This window comes from Meleagris gallopavo, chromosome 17, assembly GCF_905368555.1.
Source record: "Meleagris gallopavo chromosome 17, MGAL_WU_HG_1.1, whole genome shotgun sequence".
NCBI classification, from domain to species: domain Eukaryota; kingdom Metazoa; phylum Chordata; class Aves; order Galliformes; family Phasianidae; genus Meleagris; species Meleagris gallopavo.
The window spans coordinates 2240331-2264433 of NC_139420.1; the positions used below are offsets into that span (position 1 = coordinate 2240331).

The 24103-nt window shown below is 45.9% G+C and overlaps 1 protein-coding gene across 7 annotated transcripts in view; it reads left to right on the forward strand.

Annotated features, from left to right (window-relative positions):
- GALNT9 (polypeptide N-acetylgalactosaminyltransferase 9) overlaps positions 1-24103 on the forward strand; it is a 471542-nt gene that overhangs the window by 195893 nt on the left and 251546 nt on the right. For all 7 annotated transcript variants that reach the window (XM_085238438.1, XM_085238439.1, XM_085238440.1 and 4 more), the window contains one exon: positions 16069-16166. The gene's annotated coding sequence lies outside the window, so the exon portion shown is untranslated. The remainder of the gene's footprint in view (positions 1-16068; positions 16167-24103) is intronic.

The following is a 24103-nucleotide window of genomic DNA, read 5'->3' on the forward strand; positions in this document are numbered from 1 at the left end:
AAAATATCCTGAAATCAAAACCTGACTGACGCTCAGCCTCAATTATAGAAAAAGCACTGGGGATATGGAATATGTTCATATAAATGAGGTCTCTGATAACTGAGGGAATTTTCAATGTACTTAATGGATGTCAAGAGACTTGACCCTGTTTTGAATACCGGGGAGCTAGGATAATTGAAGTTCAGATAATCTAGGTTGAACTGCAGAATTTAGCAAATTAAGACAACTTTGAGAGTGTGTGCGAGTTAATTTTAGTTCTGACAAATGAAACCAGTTTAAGGCTCCTAGCAGCAGCAGGCAGCAGTGCAGCCTCCTCAGTGCTGGACCATTCATTTCTCCAGCAGCGTGTTGCCCATGCTGTCACTAGGGGCTTTCTGTTAGTGCAGGAGTGACTTGTGTCTGCTTGCAGGTGAGCAGGGAGCTGCTGGTGCTACGGCAGGCTGTGAGACAGCCGTGGGTGATGGGGATGGGGGTAGGAGTGGGGATGGCACGGCTGCTGGGGGTCAGATGCGAGACAGAAACGTGCAGTTCTCTGAGTCTGCTGCTCCCTGAGTTGTCTGCTACCCCAGTGCAGGTTGTGCTCGTCCTCCTCTCCTCTCTTTTCTCCTCCCACAACGTATGTGCTTTGAATGAACAGTTCTAGATTTACAGGAAGGGGGAGGAATAAACTACTGAGAGTGAGTTACTTGTGCAGAGGTTAATGGCTATGAAGTATGCAAGATCTGTGGGAAAATGTTCTGTCCTGCACTCAGCTGACAGCAGAAACCTGATAAGCTCACACAAACGTCTTCATCTGACAGATCTGAGCAGATCCTGTGCCTGGACGCTTTGGGCTTTTTCCTGCGTCGTCATGAGAAGCAGTGCTTCTCTCCTTAGCACCTTTGGTTTGAACACCAGACCCTGAAATATTCTGAGGGAAAATGCTGAGGGGCAGCAGAAATGTCTGTAAGTGTCGATGCTGCTGTGCTGGGAGCTCTGGGAGCTGCTGGTGTTTCCTTATCTGCAGCCCTTGGGCAGGACAGCAGCTGCAGTCCAACCCTGAGCTTTGGAGCAGTATGGGCTGCTATCAGTGCGTGTCTGAGTGTCATGGAGAGATGTTCTCTCTTCCTTTACCACCTACAGAGCAGAAAAGTGCTGGGCAATGGAGTGCCCGGGGCAGGGCAGTGCTTCGGTGCAGATTATGTGGGAGGCAGCGATGGAATTTTTGACTAAGGCACATATTAAATATGATTAAATATTTTGGCTGGTGCATTGTGTATCACAAAATCTTCTCATCTTTCAAAAATATGTTCTCATTCTTAATAGAAGTTCTTTTGGCAACAGGAGGATAGTGACAGCATGGTAACCAGCGCAGGCGGTCTTCATGAACATTTTAACTTGACACAGGCTCCGTCTGTCTGCAAGACTGTTTATCTGAAAGTATAACTGCTACATAACATCAGTGGAAGGATGCTCTGCAAGCAGTGTGTTAATTTTATTGCACTAGCAGCTAGAAACCCCAGATCACCCCGGGGCTCTGTTGTACTTGGCTTTTGTATAACCCCCTCTGCCTTCTGAAAAGAAGGGAAGGGGAAAGGGAAGGGAAAAGTTTTTTCCTCTTTTATAGATGGGAATGGAAGCATGGTGCCGTCAAGTGACATACACAAAGTCAAATGGGAAAGTAGAGCATATGAGCCTCCCCAGCCTCTGTCTGTGGTCTTAAATGTGTCACTGTCTTCCCTTCTTAGATCTCAATTTGAAATCATTGCGTTGGAGTGGATAGAAAACTAACCGAGCAGGGTTATCTAATCCTGCACTGAAAGAGCAAAAAATGCTCAATTATGGAGTGGGAGCCATACCAGAAGATGAGAAGCAGCAGAGCTTCAAATAGGTACTCCAGAGGATACTAGTGAGGTATCAGAGACTCGCTGAAGAACTGGTAGGAATGGGAGTGTGGATCAAAGCCCAGAGGGGAAACATGAGGGGTAGTATGAACCATCGTATGAACCACATGTCAAAGGGGGGAAAAGGCTGAAGTAAAAGGAACAGTTGAAATCTGTAGGTGTCTGATAGCTGAGAATGCATTCTCATCCTTACAGCTCTATTTGAGATAGCTTGCTTTGCAAACATCACCAAAAAAGGAGACCAGGCAATGCCAACTATTTTCTACTGCAAAATTACCATATAGAGAACCAGAGGGAAAATGCCTCAGACCGCAAACTGTAAACAAGCTGAGCCACTGGCAGCCTTAAAAACCAATGTTTTGTTTAAAGTGTATGCTAAAACCAACTCTGTTTACTTCGTTGCAAGAGAACATTGTATTTTTCTTCACGGAAAATTGAGAAAACCTGGAGGGCGATTCTGTGGTTTGCAGTAAATAAACACGAATGTGAAATCAAACACTGCCCAAATTATAAAAGCTAAGTACATGGAACACCCCCAGCACAGACTTGTCACTCAAGTGCCAACTGTCAGAAGTTGGATACTTTTCATGGAGCGCAGCTTAAGCCTTTATCTTAATGTCAGTGCTTTGTTATGATTGACCTTCTTCTGGCTGGGAGCCCACTGAAACTAGACGATCCTATTCTGTTCTGAAGAGGGCGAATAGAGAATGCATTGTTACTTTGTCAAATGTCTTTGGACGGGATCCCAGATGGGAAGGAAGCAGTGTAATTACTGTGCTCAGTAGTGAGCAGTGTAGGGGCACGCGAGGCTGCAGTGAGCACAGAGCCGTCCTGCACCTCCGCTGGCTGGGAGGCTTTGCTAACTGAGCAAGTTTCCTATTAGTGTTTTATGTGTTCTGCTTAAGCAACAAACAAACAAAAAACCCACCAAACCCTGTACTTGACCACTGTAATCAGAAATTCAAGTTAGGTTTCCTAAGCAGATAATGGAAAAAAGATGAAGAGCAAATGCTTACAGTGGCAGTTTGAGAGTGGGGAGCACAGCAGTGTAAGCCAGGTTTGTTTTTTCCTTACTTGCAGAAGGTAAGCCATGTTCTGTTTTAAATCTCACAAAATTAGGTGGATTCTTCTGATTACAGCTCCGTTACATACAGACTTTGCTATGAAATGTGCCTGGTCTCAGTGCTGCAGTCTCTGCTTTTGAACTTGTGGCACAGTAGCATATGAATGGCATTTTAATACATGTATTTAAGACTATACGAATTTCCCTGAACACTGTTTTTATAAAATAGCATAGGAAGCACATTCATTACAAAGCATCACTGTTCTGTGATGAGAGACCTCTCTCTTAAGTGGAAAATGAACTCAGCTTTCTCTTAAAAGCATCTCAACAGTGAAGTGGGAAAGGAGGTGAATTATTCCAGGTGCTGTAAGTACCCATTATGAGAGATGCTTTTTGCCACGCACAGCTCTGTTTTACATGAAATGGGCAGAGGACACGGAAGGAATTGCTGATGCTATTTTACAGGGAAGTAGCAGAGCCATGTAGGTACTCCCAGCCACCAGGAAGGCCTGGCATAGCTGGGAACGCAGCGCTGCCTCCTGGGATGCAACCCAGGTGCTTTCCTCCTCAGGGACAGCTTCTGTTTGGACAAAGGCTCCATTATGCTGAGTGCCATCCAGAAGTGAGACACAGGCAAGGTCCCCATCCCAACAGAAACCCCCTGGCACCAAAGGTTGTGTTTGGGGAGCTCTGCCCCACGGTGTAAGCCACATGAAACAAAGTGCAGCTCACTCAAAGGATACAAAGTGCGCAGTGTTCAGGACTAATCTAAACATCTAGGGGAGTTAGCAAACACATCCTAACACCGCCTTTGCTTTGCTCATCTCAGGAGCTTGACTCGGCTGAAGAGCTAAAGCAAGTGCTTGTCTGCAGCCACTCTCCTTGCTGTCTTGGTGTTCTGGTCGCTGTTTGCTGCTGGTTTGCAGCAATGCTGCAGTGCCTTATGTTAGTGTGGCTGATGGGCTAGGGACTTCTGTTAACAGGTATGTTAACACCAGTGTCACTCTGGAAGTAACACGGAAAAAATGTCTTACTTCTCAGATCTGGACTGGAAGTGCTATGTATTAAATGGATGTTTTGTTTCGATGTGAAGGAGGCAGCTCCAGCAGTTTTCTGGGTCTCTGATGTGTTCTTGAATGGCATCCAAAGTTTGGGTCAGGACAGACAGGAAGCCAGATGGATGTTTCTGTATTTTCCGAATCAAATTGCTTCACGTGCTGTAAGGATTTTGCTCTCTGGAGAACCCAGCTGCAGTGGAATCAGAACGTTTAATTCCTGTAGTGCTGACAGATTTAGCAGCCACTGTGCTGAAGGCATGTTCTCGCTTGGTGGAGCAGACAGGGCTGTCCTGTGTGTTTGGATAGGTGTTCCTTCCCTGAGAACTTCTGCAGAGACATTCATGGTCCTGCAGGAGTGAAAGGTTTGGTGCCATATGCGGATGATAAATGCTTTCATGCATACAGTGATTATTTGAGAAAATCACTGGCTTAGTGCTTATCTTTCCTTAGGGACCATTTTTCATTATATCTGATGTTTTCTAAAGGCCTTGTACACTTTGAGAGAGGAGCTGGAAGTCAGCCACGGTGATCAACATTAAATGAAAAAAGAAGGAGGGTTTTGAAAACTATTTTTTTTCCAGAAATTCTTTTTACTGTAATTGTTGTACAGAGATCATCACCAATGTGCACAAAGGCATCTTAGTGAGAAGCATTCTACCAGCATTACCGTGTTTATTGCTGGTGGAATTATTAGGTTAGGGAGAAGTTTGCAGCTGGGGTGGGCAGTTCAATGGGAACTGGAATTTGGATGTATCCGAGGGGAGACTCAGTGCTGGAATTGCTGCTGGTAATGAAATTGCTTGTGATTACTCAGAGAGCCACTGGCCTCCAGCACACCAGTTGTATCTGCTGGGGGTGTTCAGGGCGCTGTTGGTGAAGATGGGGAATTCAGAAGGCTTCATCCTAATAGATTTGGTTAGGCTGTAGGTTGGTTGCGCTCGAGCAGCAATATCTGGAAAGTAAAGTGAGCTCCTTGACAGTAATGTCCAGTGCATTGAACACTCCAGGTGACAGCATTTGCCAGGAAACAGAGATTAAATTGATTGAAAACGGTGAAGAGGGTGAGCCCTGGTGAGTTCGATGCCCGTCCCTTGCCTTTCCATGCTGGGGGTGTTGTTCCAGCTGTGATGCTCTATGCCTGTCTGGCCCAGCCAGGGCATTTCTCTGCCCAGCTGCTGGCACCTCACACTCTGGCCTTGCAGCACTTGGGGCACAGTGCTGGGCCGCTGTCCTGGGTGGATGGAGCTGGGTGCTCACCTCCTAGCAGATGCTGAAGGGATACGTGGCCACTTCTGGGCAACTTTCAAAGCTCTGGAGGCTGAAAGTACAAAATCTGTGAAGGTTTTCCTCCATCCCCAGAGCTGCCCTTCACAATCCCATTTCTGGGGACAGCTTGTGTGGTCAGCAGGGGTGGTGAATGAAGGAAAAAGGGCTGCTTTCTTCTGCCATGGAGACGGGTGATCTGTAGGTCCAAGGGATCCTGTGAGAGGCTGATAGCTTTCATTAACTGCTCTTATCATTCCTTCAGCTGTGATCTCTCATGTAATCCCTGATGCTCTGCTCTGTGCATAGGCCAGAACAAACCTTTCTACAGCATCTTTGTCCCCAGGATGTAAGCAATGGGTAGACCTTGTGCTGGCACTGCTCAGAGCTGCGTGTCTCCCCTGCACCAGTGGCTGGAGGAGGGGAAGCTGTCCTTGGAAAGGAAGGGGATAGGATGAAGCCTCTGCTCTTTGACTTCAAAAAAGGCATAGTCAGCTCTGCTCACTGCAGGTCCCTCAAGGATTAGATCTGGGAGGCTGAGTCACAGCACAGCCATCAGGAGTCCTCTGTGAGGATGACCTCAGAGCCCGAGGTGACAACCTGCAGCACACAGGGCAGCGTGTGCTTCCTACAGCCCTTGGTGTGCAAACGGTCACTCTGCCACCTTCTGCAGTGAAGTACCAGGTGTCCTCTTGAAGAATGGGCCAGGCACATGTTTGGGTGATGTGCTCTGAGCCAAGGTGGGGAGTGTGACTCCATGTGACAGACAGGGCAGTGCCATGCAGCTGGGGGGGACAGCAAAGGGTTGGGCCCAGGAGCTGGGAGAAGGCTCTGTCTCTTGCTGACATGGTCTCATGTGACAGCAGGTGAGGTTTTTAATTCCTGTCCCCTCTTCCTGTACTGGCCCGCTGTGAGCAGCTAACTCTTTTTGAATGGAGAGCACTGAAGTTAGATTTATTTTTTTCCTAACCTACTTTAACTAATTTTCAGGATGCTGGCAATTGACGCGCATTATTTATACCTCTGCAAACCTCGTATTTAGGATAAGAAATCCAACTGCCAGGCTTCCTACTCCTAATGAGCATTCCTTTCTGTGAATTATCCCCATGCAGCCCAGGGCTGCCTGTGCCAGCACCCAGCTGCACGGCGTGATGCTCAGCTGCCCTGAGATTGAGTGACACCAGGCCTGATTTTCCATGACCTGCTGTCATGTGCTGCTGCTTGAACCTGCACAACCCAAATTCAAACCACTGCCCTTCTTCCCCCACTGCCTGGCTGGGGTAACAGCAGGAGGTGAGGCGGGCGGCCCCCAGAAACTGCTCCGAGGGTCCTAAATCTGCCCCTGTCGCACCGGATCAATGGCCAGGGCCTACACCACCACCTCTTTTTATTCATTTGGGGGATAACTCATTCCTTAACAGCCGGAATGGCTTCTGACAGTCCTTCCTTTGAACGCCACACTCAAGGACATCGCTCCGCCGCTGTTTGCTCAGTCAGAAATATTCTGGGGAGGATTTCTCTTTCCCTTCTCTTTTATCTGAGGCGGCATAATAAAATACCTTAGATAAACAAATTTATTCTTGGAGGGATGTTTATTAAGCGCTGGCAACCCCGACGATAAATAATTTCTCCGGCAGAAAGTAGGGCGGGAGGCGATGGCGCGGGCAGGGCGCTCCTGCAGTGCCACCTGCAGGGACCCGCAGCCCCGGGCAGCGCATGGAAGAGGAGGAAGAAGAAGAAGAAGAAGAAGAAGAAGAAAAAGAAGGGACGACCCGTCTGCTCTGTGAGACCAAAGCGATGTTTCCGACTAGGAGCTGTGGGGGAAATGGTTCCTGTCCGTTAGAGACACGGCGTTTTGATGTCGGGTTGTGTTGGTGTGTGTTTTTTTGTGTGTGTGTGTTTTTTTTTTTTTTTTGTCAGTGAAATGAAAACCACAAAACTTTCGTTTTGGGTCAGCCTGAAGCGTCAGCTTGGATCCAAAATGAAACGTTCGGTTTTGATTTGGGGTTATTTAACGCCTCGTCTCCTCTTTCCGATTAACTTCGGTGGCTTTCAGTGCAAGGAGATAAAACAGTTTGAACTGAAAAGCCAGAAAGTTTCTTTTAGAAAACGTTGAAGTGAAGAACATCAGCATTTCTGAGATGAAGCTTTTCATTTTAACTGTGCCCTGAAATGCAGCAGATCGAGCTCTTCTCCTTTAGGTTCCCCTGGCAGCAGCAGCCTTCCTGTCCCTCATCCTCTATGCTGCCATTCACCCAGTTCACCTGCCGTTCAGTTAGATATCCTTAAAACCTGCTTTTTTGGTAAATTTATTATCTGTCAAGCCCCTAATCTCTTTTCTTGAAGGAATACACCACTCTTCTAGTGAGGAACTGAGTTACAAAGTGACACGTCCCAGATTACATTCAGAAATGCTTGGCAGTTCCCCTGAGACTCGGTCCTCAGCCCCACCTTCCTGCAGCCCCTCTCTCCTTAATGGCTGCAAGCTGCTGGGTAATAAAGCATAGCTGTCCTGTCCCGGGGCTGCGCAGGGATGCGGTGTTCTGACTGTGGGAGGAAATCAGATGATTTCTGTTTTCTCTTCAGGCTGCTCTGATAAATGATGCCCAGTGCACAGCAGAGGTCACCGAATGCGGCCAAGCTCCAGGCAAGGTTTGGGATGGGAGAGGTCAGGATGATGTTTTCAGACTTACATTTAATGACCAGTTTTGAATTTTGTATGTGTTAGAGAAATCTCCATAAAGTGGTTTGGCCTGTGCATAGGAAGGACAGGCTAAGTTTGCAGAAGGTTTGAACTCTAAGAGGGCTCAGGCAAGTGGAAGCATGGAAGCCATGGGATGTGCTGCTTCTGTGCACAGTGCCATTTTCAAAGCTACTTAACAAGATACCAAAACCCCACAGAAATGTGTCCTTGCAGGAAGAGGAGGTCTTCCTGGGAGACCTTCTGGCGGGCTGCTGTGCACATCAGGGCTGAGGGGAGGCAGTTAGGCTGTTGCTGTCCTGCATGCTTCTGGAATGGCTCCTGTGCCATCTGCCACCCCGAAGTTTGTCGGTAACATTTCGACTGTCACTGACTGCATTGGTATCGGTGCTGTGTGTAGCTCTCCCATCTGTTTTTTGAGGGGTTTTTGTACAAGTTAGTTTCTAAAGAAGAGCCACTGCAGTCAGGAATGGATGGTCACGTTGTTCTGATTGTGGTGGAACTGTGCTTAAACTTCAGAAGCAAAAGAGGAGTGGGCTTTGGCCAGAGGGAAAGCCCAGCTGTTCCAGGGAAGACCAACTTCTTCTAACAGAGGGAAATGATCTGAATTCCTCACTGGATTGCAGCGACAATTTGCTTCCAATTTCCTTCATGCATATAGTAGCTGGGGGTTCCTGGAGGTCACAGTGGTGCAGATCCGTAGTGAAGGTGAGCTGACAGCCCCAGCTGTGGCCCTGCGCCCACTTGCTGGGGACTCTGGCATTCAGGAGCGACGGCTTCCCAGCTCCGTGCAGAGCTGAGCTGCTGGCAGGGCACGCTGCTGTCCTGGGAGGGCTCTGAGCTTCCAGGTGCTGAGGTGGAGAGGGAAGGGAAAGAACCAGAAATGGAAAGAGATTAATTTGTGAAGCCTGTCTGCATTTATTTACATAAATTCTGCTCCTCATGCAGACGCGTGTGGCACACTGCAAAATCCCTGCTTCTGCTGTAGGCAGAGCAGAGGATAAATATATATGGATGAATAAACAAGGCAAGTAATCCAATCTCATTGCTAGTGTTCAGTTCCTGCACTGTTGCTCTAGGCAACCAGCTTGAGTAGGGATATTGTCTATAACCTTAAAAACTGATTATAGGCTACTTCACTGCCTCATAGTGTCTTAAAGAGGATTAGAAGAGAGTGTAAAGCTGGCTTAGGCACTATGTTAACAAAGCCTCAAAGGCATCTGCAGATTTCCTTGTTCATGAAGTGATTAACTTATTTAGTAACTGGAAGAAACGTGAACATTTGGGGAGCTGGGGTGGTCGTAATTAAGGGATGTAATTCTGCTGTCGCGAGCCTGGCGTGGGCTGAGGACAGTCTGCACATCCCTTGAGCAGCCCTGGCCATGGTGTGGGGCAGCTTGGCAACGGGTGCAGGTTTTGTCCATCATTCTGCAGCCAGAGGGAAGGAGCGCCGTGTTGTCATCAGTGCTGAAGCCTCGCTGGGTGCGTGTTGGAATTGTGCGCATGGCGTGGGACGGCACTGGCAGAGCATCTGGAGCTTTTGTGGGTGCACTGCAGGTATCTGTGCGTGCTGGAGGAATGGTGAGATGAAGGAAAACTGATTCTTACATTCCATGTAAGATCTTCAAACTGAGAATGGTTTAGAGAAAGGGAATTATATGCTTCACGTTGAATTACTATGGGAAGGTGCGTGAGGTCCGCTAATTGTCTGTGAGCGTTGTGTTAGAGGATGGAGACGTGTTTTGATCTTGTTTTGTCTTCTGTCTCTCCACTTATTTTCCTGTGATTGCTTCAGCCTCAGATAAAGGATGGGATTTTTAAAGTCACGCAGCCTTGACCTGCTCACTTTGTCACCCAACTCAACTCAAATTCAAGAAATTCAAGAGAGTGAGAGGAAAGACAGCATTATTGCTTTAAGGAAAACAATTAGAGACCTGTGCATGTTTTCCCACTTAGCTTTCTGCAGGAAAACAAGTGCTTTCAAATGCTGTTCTGGTGTTAACAGCTCTTGTAAATCTGTCATTGTAGCTATGTGCTTTCATTCAGCATCTCTGGAAGACACAGAAGTAGCATCTTATGGATGAAGAATCTCCTATTTTAACCTTTACAAATGTCAACTGTTCTAAACTTACACACTGTACTTAGCATCAGGGCTAACTTACCAATTAACAGCTTCTCCTGCTACATTTGAAAATAGATTCTCAGTAAGTGTTGGCTGGAAAACAGCTTAAGTACTTGGTAGTGGTTCCAGTCCAATCTGGTTTCTTCCCCTTCTCTCCTTTTTCTTGAACCACTGTGCATTAACAGTTTTCCCATAATTACATCATTTTATCTGCTGTCCAGCAGACCAGAAATATCTAATGGGTTTATTGGCTCCCAGGGTATGGCATGAATTCATCTGGATTAGTTGAATCTCATCTCAGAAACCCCCTGGTAAGCAAGGTGTTGGATCTTGATTCATGGGACCTGCATTTACGCACGACAGACTCTGATCTGCTCCTTTCATGTGGGTCAGGGCAGAGCCAGAAGGCCATCAGTATTCTGCTGTGGTCTAAGAGGGGGGACTGGGCCAAGAGAGACTTACAGTGCAAGATATTGCAAGAGCCACTTCTTTAGGTCATAACCCTTAAGTTAATTTGCTTATTACAGTCGGGAATTACTCTGGCTGGCTTAAAGAGCTTTCTGCTTTTGCAGTCTGTGCCTGATAGTTACAGAAAATCAGGAAGGAAGAATATTTTTTGCTATACTAGTGAAGGGAAACTGGTGGGAGATTCCAGTAGCAGAATGCAGAAAAGTGATACAAAACAGTCCATGCTCCTCAGATTGACCCGCATCCAAGAAATCCATGGCAATATCATTTTGCACACACCCAACGGCACATGGCTCCTGCCAGGACTCAGGGCTGAGCTGGGGACTGCAGGGAGACACTGCTCTGACCACACCATGGTCTGTCTCGTGCAGACGTCTCTCCTGCTGCAGAGCAAAGAAATGGTGGCCTCTGCGTGTTTTGTTACTGGAATGCTGGAATAACGCTTCAGGCTGGTTCAAAGCCACGTTTGTAATGAGTGAGCCATCTTCTCCTCGCTTTCTAAACTGTGAGGAATGAGGAAGGGAGACACTTTATCTTCATGCTTCAGTGCTGGCCAGCAGACCCAGAGCAGGAGGGGGCAGGTGAGCATGCTGCTGGGGCAGGGAGGGGACTGTGCTCTTCTCTTTGAGAAAAACAGACATGCTTTCTCCACCTGGAGGAGAGCACTTGTGTAAATCATGTCATCCATCCCTCCTCCTGGGAGCCATTCCACAGCTGAAACTCTGCCATTCATCCCTGTTCTCCTTTGGCTGCAGACGGAGCAGGGTGGATTTGGGTTCCTTCCAACCCAAGCAGCCCATGCCCTTGTCCCAGCCAGGCTGCAGCAGCTGTGATGGTGGTGGGGGAGGGCAAGTGCTAAAGACAACAAGCCAGGTTTGTTAGGTGCTGGCAGCCCTTTGGGGCGTGCAGTAACCTGCGCATGGTGCAGAATGCAGGATATGCTTAAACAGTACAAACCCCGTTATCTAGTGGGGAATGGATGAGTGCCCCAGGTACAAACAGCAGTATGCAGCATGGGGAGCTGCTCATCTGGCTGGATTTGCTCAGAATCCATAAGCAGGTAAAAAAAAATCTACCTTTTTTTGCCCTAAAAAGTGAAGTGTGTGGGATAGGAGGCCTGGATTTTTGTGTATTTATTTGTTTATTACTAACTATGGCCAATACTTCATGAGGCAAGCCTTTGAACTTCTTTACCAGGTTTCCTTCCTCTGCAGTGTGCATCACAGTCTTTGTCTGTCTCAGCAGCTGAGAACAAGTTTTTTAGGACGTAGATTTCTTCCTGTGTTTATGCATAGCTGTGTCACAATTAGGATCTCTAGGTACTGCCCAAATTCCCACTATAACATCACCAAATTATATTTCAATAAATTACACGTCATGGATATTAAATGCTCAGTTCAGTTTCAGTGCAAAGTAAAAAGCTGAAATGATGATAACTTAAACTGGCAATAAAATAGCCAGCATTACGCTTGTAAATACTTAATTTGCAAATGGTTAGAGAATTAGGCACCTGCTATAAATCCTTATCGTGGGCTCTGCACCCCGTTGGTAATCGGTGAGCTATATCTCACTTCATTATGCATGAATGTGTAATTTTCCAAAAGCATAAATGTGGCCTCCAAGGGCACACACATTAATAGCATTCGAATGAACCAATTTGTTTCCTACCCAACGTGTTTATCTTCCAGCTCTTCGCTCTGAGTGCCAGTGGAAAGGTTAATGGCTCACAGTTCTCTGTCAAATGATGCACTGATTTAACCTCTATGGTGTCTGGATCTTTCATTGTCTTTGGCCTTTAGCATGCTGAAAGTTAACAGCTGCATCCTGCATGCTAGTTCAAGTGTGAGAGGGTCTTCTTTAAATTATTGCACATGTCCAGGATTAAATGGGATCCTGTTTCCCTCTTGCCTGTCGTGGCCCTGATTCATTGGGTATACGATGCTTTGGGAGCGCTTGTGCTTGCTTCAGCAAAGTCTTTATGCCATTAGAAACACACAAATAGCCACTAGAGCAGCTGGGTCTGGTCCCCTGCCAGAAGACGAGCAACTCTTAGTCAAATCCTCTACAGCATTCCCAAAGTCAATGGGAATGCACTCTGGATGGCCGTGCAGCCTAATGGCCAGGCAGGACTGCTGGGGAGGGCAGGGTGCTCATGGTGCTACAACAACGTGCAGCAGATCCTGTTCAGGTTGTGCTACGGTTTGCAGAGTCGTGTCGTTAACCAGGCTCAGTTTGGGCAAACTGGTGGCAAACTTTGTTTTTAAAAAACAGATCGTATGCACAGATGAGCTTAAGTACAACTGCACGTGTGGCATTTTCAAGGGATCTCAAGTGAATGAGGAGCAGAGTCATGCTGAATGACAGTGCAGCTCCTTAGGCACCCAAATTTGAAAACTGCTGTCTAATTAGATATGCTCCAATTATTACTCTTATTTGCTGCTCAACAGCTGTCACTGAAGGCTCAGGACAGCTTTGTGCTGAATGCCACCAGTACACAAAGCAAGAAAAGAAATAACCTGAAGGCACTTCAAATCTCTGCTTGAGACAATGAATAACTGCAATGGGCTGGGAAGCAGGAGGGGATGGAGGAGACCTCAGAAACATTTGTCCAAGTCTCAGAAAAATTCGGCATTGCCTAAGTTTGCAATCAGAGCTATCATAGCAAATAAGTGGCATTAAGCTGGCAGTAATGGCTGTCTCATAGAGGAAGGAATATTTATTTCTAAGCTTGTGTAATAATTATCATGGTGAGCTCAATGAGTTTTAAAAGAAACAAGCCACAATTACAAAGGGGGAAGAAAAGCCAGAACCCAACAAAGCAAGCTCCCTTTTCCTCCCCTAACCTTTTCTCACTTTCTTTCCCCGCTGTCCACTTGCTGTGTTAATCTTGAATTTGAATGAAAACTTAAGTGTGTCTAAATGTAGCCTTGCCCCTGCGGAGGGGGTGGATATGTCATCAGGGATCTGTCAGAGTCAATAACATTTCCCCTGCAGCCCCAAGCTGTGCCTCAAGATCTAACATTTCTGTCTGAATTATCAGCTAATGCTCTGACAAATTGCCTGTGATTTTCTTTTTTTCTCAATGAGTGGATGTGCCTGGTCTGCAGATTAGGTAAACAGTGCCTGGCCCCGGTGTGCGGCCATGGCTGATGACTTCCAGCCCAACATCTCTGCAGGGCTGCAAGCAGAGGAGTCGGGGCTCTGCTGGGCTGGCTCTGCTGGGCAGGCTCTGCTGGGCTGGCTCTGCTGGGCTGGCTCTGCTGGGCTGGCTCTGGGGCCCGGCGTGGGTAAGGCTGTGAGCAGATGTGCAGGAGATGCAGTGAGAAGGGCTGGAGGTGGAAGCTGAGGCTGTGACAGAGGGGCAGGGCTGCTGGTGGGGCTGGGGAAGCTAAGCTGCATGGAAACAGCAGCAGTTTTGCTAAGCAGGGAGAGGGTTCTTGGTTTTTCTTCTTGTAGAAAGAAGTGGCTATTTGTGGCTTGGTCCCCTCTGTCAGACATCTAAACATGGCACAAAACTACCAAGTGGTTTGGGACTTGTAAGATCAAGTCATCTCCTCCCCAGGCCTGTGTGGGTTTATGTCATTTCTCTGGCCTTTGCTGGATTCCCCTGTCTGTACACACATCCTTCAATTTGATAGGATGCAGGTACCGACCTCCCTTAGGGTCACTGTGCAGATTCCAGCCTTTTACATCACTGTGGAGTAGCAAAGGCAATTTGAGATCGTGGCATTTCACACTTCCTTCTCTAGGGGAGAATCCAAAGGAAAATAAAACCCCTGGGAAGATGGAAGCTGTGGGACCCCTGACATGCACCAGGACAGCAAGGTGCTTGATGGATGGGCAGGGGCTCCAACCAGAAGTGCTCATGTATGGTTCTGGGAACCCAAGTGGCCAACAGCAGAGAGATTTCTGGTCTTTCTCTGGCACTGGTACAAACATGGAGAGCAGCCATTAATAGAAATGCAGCCCTGAGTTCCTTCTGAGCAGTCTCAGGCAAGGCACACTCCTTCATTATGTGCACCACAGAGATTTGAGGAGGGAGGAATGGAAAAGGGAAGGAAAAACTACTTGAAGTAATTGTTAGTTTTAAGTAATTAAAACAATGATTATTGTTGTAAATATTTGTAAATTGATATGCAATATACATAAACGAAATTATTAAAATGGAAATTAAGAGCAGAAATTACCATGTCTTATTAAAAAATAGCTTTTCATCTGAAATTCCTAATGGGCTGTGTTATACTCAAACCGCCCAGCAGTAAATCCCTTTTCTTTCCATGTAGCACTATGTGCATAGAGGGCACGTGGTGAAAATCTTTAAAGCCTTACAAGATAGATTGCAATTTCAATATACTGGAGGCTCGGTAGTTATTAGATCCAGCAAAGGCCACCTGAATGGATGGAGAGAAATGAATGGGTTGTTCATTTCAAGACCCCTGTGTGTGTGGCCAAGATCTATGTACAGGGTAGTGCATGGCTTGGGCTCGAGACTTCTGCCTGCATAGGGCAGCTGGGTCCCCTTGAAGCCCATATGGGGATTGAGGATCAAAAACTGCTCTGCTGAGGCTGGGGCAGCGGGTGGCTGCCTGTGCTGCTGGGCAGTGCTCCTCTTGGTCCTGGCTTTGGTACAACATGTAGGTAGAAAAGCAATAAAGAATTTGTCAAGTGCAATACATTAAGGCTATTTCTCTTGCCATTAAAATTTCATGTAGAAGTTTCACAGACAGGTCCCAATCCTATTCATAGGTATCCTTCTTGCTTTCAAGAATATTATTAAACTGGTTTGTTATAGAAAGCTGCTCTGAAAATGAGCCAACCTGGTAAATAAAACATGCTCGCCTTTACCAGCATGCTTTTCTCCACAGAACAATATACTGAAGAATATTTTCCCCATACGTTTTTGTCAGCACATTATTGCACATGCCTGTTTAAGCAGTAAAGCAGTTTGAGTGCATCCTACAGCAGTTCCCTATTGATTGGAGGTGGGAATCCCAGAAGCTGCAAGCAGACAGCACTGAGTAAATCCTGACCCCAGGGGCTGGGAGGAGAGGGGAGGTCATTCCCTGCATGTTGCTTGGCTGCTTGGGGTCTCGTGCCTTATAGCTTGTGGTTGGCCTTTGAGGTGATGGAGGATACTATAGGATTCAACCAGAAAAAAAAAAAAAAAAGAAAAAAAAAAAGACTTTAAATGCTTGCTAATTATTTTGTTAATCAGGGTTTTCTGCTGCACATTATTAACAATGCAAATTAAAGAAGGAGTCTGTGGTGCCAGAAAACATCTGCTCACCAGAAATGAGGCGCTAAACAAAACGTCCCATGTGCTGTGCTCCCATTGCTGTGCCTGCAGGAGTGCAGGCAGGCAGGTCAGTGCTCCTGTGCTGCACTTTGCTGCCTTTATAGTTGTGCCTTGCACAGCCCCGCTCACCACTGTCAGTTTTGATGCACTCTGCCTTTATAGTTGTGTATTTTAACCTGGAATTTCTTTTTGTTTTTTTCTTTTCTGTTTGTAGGCCATTCTGAAAAGCAGCACCTTCAGCTGAAAAAGAGCACACACAGGCTGCAGAGGAAGCCCTCCACCTGCTGCTGGCTCCTGCTCCTGCTGGCTGAGGTACTTTGCCTTTTATCCAATGCAGTGCTCTTAACCTCTGTGCTGAGCTTCACTTTCAGCCCACATTTGTGTACCTGAGTTTCTTCTCCCAACGTCTGCTTTGCTTTTGTTTTTGGCTGTGAGCATTTAGGTTTCGAAACTGAATCAGCTGTGCCCTCAAACCACCTCTTTACCCTTCAAAGCTCTACTTCTCTGCTGCCTGGGGTGAGGCAGCTCAGGGTACAGCCTTTGCCAGCTGATGTGAAATGCATTAAAGGTGTCACTGCAATGGATTGTTAGAAAGGCTGTGGTCACCTCTTCTCCACGTTACTGCAGTTAGTTTAAGGACTTTTTAATTTGCAAATGAAACAAGGCCATAATTACGTATGTTTAAGCTCCTCATCAGACATACCCTGCACCTGGTTAAGGTTTTGCTGAGATATAACCAGGGAAGTTGTGGGGAGCACCTCATAGCTCTTTCCAGCAAGAGTAACAGATCTCTGCGCAGGGAATCCCTCTAACTGTGAGTACTTGTGACCTTTATTCTCTTCTTCTGATATTTTTTTTCCACAAATATACATGCAGATGAATTTTTAGGCAACTGCACAGCCCATAGTAGGCAGTCTTTTAACAACTCACACAGCTCTTTATACCAGAAAAATATTTTTAATAGTTTTGAAGTAAGGAACCAGTAAGAGATGTAGATGTTTTTCCATTTTCATAATATGCATTTAGCAGCTCTAAGATGTTTGAGACCCAAATGCTTTCTGTGTTTACTTATTAAGCTCTTTTCCTGTCTGATGAGGTGTGGGTACCTACTGCTCTTCCTGCTCACCAGACTCTGGAAGCCTGATGGGGTTTGTTGGCTCTGGAGTTCCAGGAAGGGAACCTACAGCAGTAGATAACATCTTATCTTCCAAAGGAGGGCATAAGTAGCATTACTGCAGGGCCTGCTGCAACACGGATTGCTGCATAGCATTGGTGCTTTGTTTCTTCTGCTTGTCAGTGAGTGCTTCAACTTGTTGCAGCTCTTCAAATTGCTTTAAGTGAAGAGCTTTATTTTGAAATTAATATGTCTCAGTTCACACCCAAGAAATGTGGAGACTTAATGACATTTTTACGTTCAGGACTTCTCAATGCTCTCATAAAAGAAATTCCCAATATTGTAAGTGCTCTGCAACCAGAGAGGACTGTCCTTTACTAAGAGCAGTGGAGTGAAAGCACCCACCTGCTGCCAATTAGTTCGAGTACTTGTTTGTGTAGCTCAGCCTGGGTTAATCACATTTGAGCTCAGCTGGAGAAATAGCCATGAATTATGTTGCCAGCTAACTGCACAGGGCTACACCTATTTTGCAAAGGCAAAGGAGAAAGCTGCTCTGAGTGACTCGGTTACAAGTCAGACAAGTTATTTTCAGCGCTGCCTCATAGAGAACAAAGGTAAGAACTAAAGAAAATGAAATCAACAGGGAAGGGAAGGCAATCTCACGTGAGCTGAAGGTTTGCCCACATTGCTTTGTTTCAGCAGCAGGTACATCCGCTTCTGTTAATGAAATGGCATGAAGTGCACCTTTCAAGGTAACCCCAGAGCTGGAGAAGGAGCAAGCTGGCAGGGAGGAGAAGGGGTGATGTTTGGGTGCTCACTGCTGCCTTCCTGGGGCCATGGAAGCAGCTGTGTTCCTTCGCAGAGCTTTGGTGGATTAATTTTTCTGTGTAGAAGTGGCATTTTCTCATTGGAAAAAAGTATGTGATGAGTTCCACTATGGCACTGGGAAGGTCCAAATGAGGTAACAATCTGACTCACCTGGAAGCATTTCTGGATTTACAATCTTTTACAGCCCCCTGTGCTGGAAGGGACAAAGCAAGGATAAAGGGCAGCTTGTTGTGCTCTGAAACGGCTCCATTTCTGTGCTGAGTGCACCACTCTGTGCGGATGGAGCAAAGTTACAGCCATTAGAGTTTTATAAAAAGAGATACGACAGTCTCTAATCTAAATCAGATCTTGAAAGATCAATCAGTGATTGTTCCTATCATCAGCAGTAACTTCATCTCACTGAGCTCTTTGATGCCAGAGAAAAGTCTGAGATAAGAACCAGAGATCTGAATTCAAATGGGGAATCAAGAAGGCATTTCTTCTGCTTGATTTTTTCCTCTCAATCTGAGCTATAGTGTGTGCTTATTAGGAACTTGTTTCTGACTTCCTTGGTAGGAATTCATGATTCCCATTGTCTGCATGTGCTGTCTGTGCTTCGTGCTAGAAATTACCTTGTACACTTTACTGATCGGGCATTTTTAGCTGAAGAGATTGAAACAGAAGCAAACAAACAGCTGTATTTAGATCTGACTGACCACTAAAAAAAGCTCCTTGCTGCTCTGCCCTGAGCACGTGCTGCAGTGCCAGCCCCAGGTTTGCTCTGTTTGGAGCAGTGCTGCCCAGTCCTTCGGGGCCCTACAGGAGGAAAAGCAAATGTATAACCACACACACAGCAAAGTTACTGAGTGCCTCTGCTGTTGTTTATACGTTTAGATGCTATGATTAAATTACATACATAATGCATAGTGTTTGTAATACATTATTAATAATAATAATACCGTCTTGTATTATTCGGCTGGAAGAAGCCTGCTCCGAGTGATGGTTCATTGGCCTATTCACACACAATTTTCATACATCTCTAAAGATTACCATTTTAACAGCTTTCTGTATGGATACTGCCAGGCAGTTACATTTAACAGTGCATAAATCTAATTCCCTCTGCACTCAATTTTCTCAGGCAGCAGAATCAATTTGAATCTGTCAGGGTTTTATTCTAAAGTCTATTAATGACTCCTGCCTTTTTCTGTATTTTTTTTTCCCTCTCTCTCTGTCTCTCTCTTAACAATCTCACTCTTTCATGAATTCATTCATCTGCGGAAAGAGATGCCCCACTGATACAAACACTCTTTTATCTCTTTACAACAGAAACCTAATTAGGTGTGAAGGAGACACAAGGAAGGTCACAATTAGCCCTCCAGCAATAAAGGTTAACGGTTGTGAAATCCTATAATAATACTGTTGAACTTTGTTATTATCAATAATGATGGCCTTTGACAAGGTCAAGCTCATTACTGTTCGCCCACACCTCCCCTTGCCCTGCATCACCACACGTGGTGCTCCCAGCCCGTCTCCTCCAGCGCTTCCATCTGCTGGGCAGGTTTTGCCTTGGGCTGGTGGAGCAGGATTGCTCACCATGCCTTTTAATTATTGGTTTAAAAAAAAAAAAAAAAACAACACGTGGATGTTCTTTCCCATGCTTGAGTGAAATGATTCTGCTCAATTAAGTATTTAAATAGAGGTGGTAGCACGAAAGTAATAGGTGATGCATCCTGGTAATACGGCATTTCAGAATGGAATGGAAGCAATTATGTGCCTTGCCATTACAAGCCAATGGATCTCTGACACCTGCAGAGGGCTTCTGGGGAGTGACACCACAGTGGGCATCATTTGTTGTGTCTGTATCCACTCTTATATCTCTGCAATGAGATGGATTGTAAACTAAACATTTCAAATGACTCTTTATGGCATTTTAATGCTGGTTTTATGCCTGCTGAGGAGTGCTGTGGAACAACTTGAATCTGTCAGATGTTAACTTCCCTGCTGCTTTTCTGTAGGTCTCCTGAAGGAGCAGGGCCGTGCCTGTGACTGAGGAACCTCTGTCTTATTCTCGTGTTGCCTTGCATCTGGCCATGTAGTTCCACAGCTGTCGATACCAGATTTGTGCCCTGGTCATCTTGTCCCGGCCAGCTGTGGCCGTGTGATTTCATTTGCAGTTCAAGCAAATGAACGTGGCAGGGAATCAATGCTAACTCGGCACTTTCTTACAGTGTCAGTTGGGGCAATCCCTGATGTGAGGGGAAGTACAGACAGAGGGAGAAGTGCATTGGACCCTCTGACAGCAGCTTTGCTGGCATCTGGCATGAGGTACCTAGAATGCCAAAGCTGGAATGTGCTGCTGCTTCTGTATGTTTGCTTGGCTTTGTGGCTGTGCATTGGGTCAAGAATGTCATTTAACCTTTATTTTCCACCTTAGCTGGGATTTGAACAAACAGCGGTGTGTAATCTGGGGAAGTCCTGTCCTAGGCTGTATCCAGAGTGTGGAGAGAGAGGGGGGGGGGAGAACTCGGATCTTACGTGGGCTGAGCTGTGCCTGGAAGCTGCCCCTCTCCTTCCCTGTCCCTGAGGGAGCCATGGATGACCACACTTCTCATTCAGAGCCCTCAGGAGAATACATAATAGTGCTTAACCAGTGTCAAGCCTTTATGACGGAAGTTGAAGCCACAAAATGTGAAGTAAAGGCAGAGGAGCAGAAATACCAAGAACTTGGTGTACATCTATATGTAAGAAGCTGCAGATAGAGATGTTCAGTTCTGTCACTTCTATCACTCCTGAGGGCAGATTCTTGTCTGCTCAAGTGAGACAGCATTGTATGACAGTAGGATACAATGGCAGCAGTTGCTGCCTCCTGCTAAGTCTGCAGATAATGCTGCACTTGGACCTTGGCTGGCACTAAGCCATATCCCATTTAGTATTTCAAAATATTTGTGATATAGGCTGTCTGACCAGCTTCTGGTAAAAAATGAATAAAGCAGGATGTTCTTGGGATTATTTATGCCTTTTAGAGAGGACTGGGTGCATGCAGAGGCAGCTGTACAGCTTCAGAAGCTCATGTGAGTGCACATGCATGTCCAGAAACAAACCCACTCCTGTGCTGCCCACAAACAGCAGCGTTAGTGCACTGCTTGGCAAAAAAACCCTGCTGCAAGCGGTTCTTAATTCATAGCTCAAGGCTGAAGTTCAGACCACATTGTCAGAAAGCAGACATGGATTACTGGGCACTGTAAGGATGCTTCTCCTGTCCCCTTGCTTCATTGACTCCCTGCTTCTGTGTGCCCCCAGCACTGAGCCTGGAGCTGCTGGTGATGTTGGTGCTGGTCTGCAGCATCTGGATCTGGCTGCTAGGTCTGTACAATTGGATGGGAATATCTCAATGTGCAGAAAGTGGGGAGAAGGTAATAGAGACGGATGCCAACAACTGTCCTATTATTAAAAATAAAAGAAGAATAAATAGTTTACCAGGAAAATAAAAATTTATAATTGAGTGCACTGTTTGAAATGATGTCACGTGGCTTGTGTTTTGTTAGCACGTCTTACAAAAGGTTGGTGATGAAATCCCTGGTACTTCTAACATCCAGTTCTGAGAATGGCAGAATATGGCATCCCAGGTGTAGAGGGTGGAGCCATCTTACAGTGGGCATTAAATGATGAGAATCCCCATCATGCTGCTGGTCAGAGATCCCTGCCGGGAGCATCTCCTGTAGGACAGCACTCCCCTGCACCCCTCCTTCTGCCATAGTACACAGTATGCAAGAACTTAGAGAAAGGCCTTGTTTGCAGCAGAGAATTGTGGGCTTCATCCATTAAACAATCTGGCTGTATGAGGAAAATGAAGCCATTCAGGCTCCCAGTTGTCCTCACAGCAGTTGCACAGCATTTATCTCGCTAATGTTTCTGTATGGCCATTCCCATCTAGTTGGTAGGAACTTTTATTTGTATAATGCAACAGATTCTTTTTCTTTTTAATAACGCCAAGGACGTGCCCTTGTACTTCAGTGAGAAGGTTATCAAATGATTGACATTAAATGCCAATTTTATCAAAATATTGATTGAAAAAGTTCTTATGCTTCCATTGTTTTGTATAGATATATCTAATCTCAGCCTTATCCAGGCAGAGCAATATATTGCTTGCCAGACTAGAAAATGATATATTAGCCATCTGGGCAATGGGCCCAACCCTGGGCAAGATTAGTGCTTCAATTAGCTGTTGATAGCTTTCCATTAGAATTCTGGTTTCAAAGAGCACTAAACAAGAATGTTGTGCTTTGATTTTCAGATTTAATTACTTCCATCAGGGCTATAAATGAACTCATTAGTCTTAGTGGCTCTAAAACCTAGAGACAATAGAATGTTATTGCTATTGTTCTTACGGTTTGTGCAAACATTACTTTCAAAATGCCATTAGCAATGGCTATCAGCCTTTCCTCTCCTAATGCAGCTGGCTGCTGACCCTGTGCTGCAGCTCTGGGCTGAACGTCAGCGTGGCTGCGTGGCTGTGCCGTGCTGTGGATGCAGTGCCTGCTGGCACACAGCAGCTGCTGCTGAGGGGGTCACTGCAGGCAGGGAAAGTAACTGAGGATAGAATTAAACCTACACATTGCGAGTGCCTGGCTTCTGTTCAAAGTACGTTGTGCTGTCTTTTTCCTCTTTGTTTCCTCTTTTTGTTTGTTTGTTTTAATGTTTGCCAGAGCTTCTGAGGGTTCTTGAGGCTTTGTGGGTTTTTCAGTCCGCTGCGTTATTGTTCCATGACACTTCTTCACCTAATTTTGCAAAAGAATGTTTCAATTTATTTTACAATCTTTGCCTTTTCCCCTTGACCCCAGTGGGTGTGCGGTGTTTCACAAGCAGTAAATTCTCCTGTGAATGTGATCCTTGCCCCATTCCTCCTAAAACAGAAGAAAACAGAGAGATGCTGGCAGTCATTGCACACCCACAGGATTGGGACCCCCAGCAAAGAAACCTTTTGAACTGCTTCTCAGGTCACTGAGCAGCACCAGAGGGCCCAAAGCTCCTTCCAAACTAAATAGTGTTATAATTCTGGGAAAGATGAACAAGCCCCGTGGCAGGGAAGAGGTGAGGCAGCACTGCTCACGCAGAATTACCAATCAGCCCTGTCCTGGGACTGCTATTTCTAGGAATGATCAAAACTTGCCATTAAATGACCTATATATCATGCTTAAGACCTTAAACCTTGCAAAGCTTTCTTTCATTCAGGGCGTATTTCCCTTGGTAAAAATCCCTTTGTTTATCTGTTTTTTCTCTTCTGCCGAGGAAAGATGTCATGTGTAAGTAAAGAATATGATGCTCTGCACTGCTGACATTCATTAAATTAAAGCTGTAATCAGTACAGTGTCTTGACCATAGTATTAATATGGCTAAAACATTAAATGCTGTCATGTTCAAAGCCTAACACCTGTTTTGTATTAGCATCTGGATAGTTATTTCATTTTTCATTCTCATAGAATATTCTTTGATGAAATCCATAACTCGGTTGTAATTTTCAGCTCCTAACCCTTCGTAAGTCCCAGAATATGATTCAAGAAGCCCACTCGTAGATCTTAGATAAGTTTCTCCTAAATTCTGGCAGACTGTTGTGATAATGTTGGGAGCATAGGAAAGTGAATACAAAGGCCGAATCCTTTGCTATCAGTCAGATCAGGATTTTATCTGTGACTTTGGCAAGCAAGTCCCCTGCGGCTCAGAGCAAGGTGACTCCATCCTTTGGAGGTATGCTGGTCACACACCTCTGTCCCCTTGACTCCATCCTTTTTCACTCTGCCCTTTTGCTGGGAGTCTTCAGCATGAATCCCAGCTTTCATAGGCTTAGAGGTGAAACGAATGGAAGCGGAAAGCCTGTGGAGTGAATGGGGGTGTTTGCTGCCTCAGTCTGTGTGTGCTGGCAGTGGATGTGAACTATCCCAGCCAGAAGGGAAGAGAACATCCCTGCCTGTTCTGATACAGCACAAAGCCCACAGTGCAGTCACTGGGGATCTCAGTGTATTCCTGAGTGATTCTTTTCTTTCTAAGCACTTTCCATGCCTGTCTCAGTAGTTTTGGAGCCATTCTCAAGTGTTTAAAAATAGCGTGATGTCTTTCACTCCTTCTCTCTCTCCCTCTCTTCTTGTATTTCCCATCTGTAGGGGAATGGTCTGGATGTGTCTGTGTTCCCAGTTCTGTTATGCTGAGGAGACGGGAAGAATGGGAGAGTGGAGCCTTCCTCTGTGGTCATTGTTTTGTCTAGTAAGCTTTCTGTTCCCCAGGGTCAGCTCCTGTAAAAGCTAAACTACTTCTATTTTTAACTATACGGACT